Source organism: Saprolegnia diclina (assembly GCF_000281045.1).
Source record: "Saprolegnia diclina VS20 unplaced genomic scaffold supercont1.48, whole genome shotgun sequence".
Classification (NCBI taxonomy): domain Eukaryota; phylum Oomycota; class Saprolegniomycetes; order Saprolegniales; family Saprolegniaceae; genus Saprolegnia; species Saprolegnia diclina.
Genome location: NW_008246115.1, coordinates 127,720 through 128,170, shown reverse-complemented (window position 1 = coordinate 128,170; position 451 = coordinate 127,720).

Genomic DNA, 451 nt, shown 5'->3' with positions numbered 1-451 from the left:
AATCAATGTTCTGGCTGCGCATCCAACAAACGGAATTTCTTGCGCAATTCTTGGGCGTGTCGTGGGGCGGAAAAGCCGAAAAAATCTTTAGGAGTAACTTGCCCATTCTGAGCTTCATCATGGCCAAGTTGTTGACGAGCCCAAGTCTCCATTATGGAGCCCCAATACAGGAATACCCCGAAACATCCATATGACCGTTCTACTATAACCCTGACGCCCCTGCACGTAGAAACGTACAAACACACACCACCGAAATGACATCGGCCTTTCCAATGAATTGCCCAAGACAAGGGTCAATAAACAGCTGTTTATTGACCTTTGCTCATGATTGTGATGCCGGAACCTTGAAGGCACCGCAACTGCTGTCCGCTCGCTTCGCGTCTGATGCGGTGCGTATTTATTCACGTCTCATCCTCCGGCCAGCACGATGTCTCGCTACATTCAACCGTTC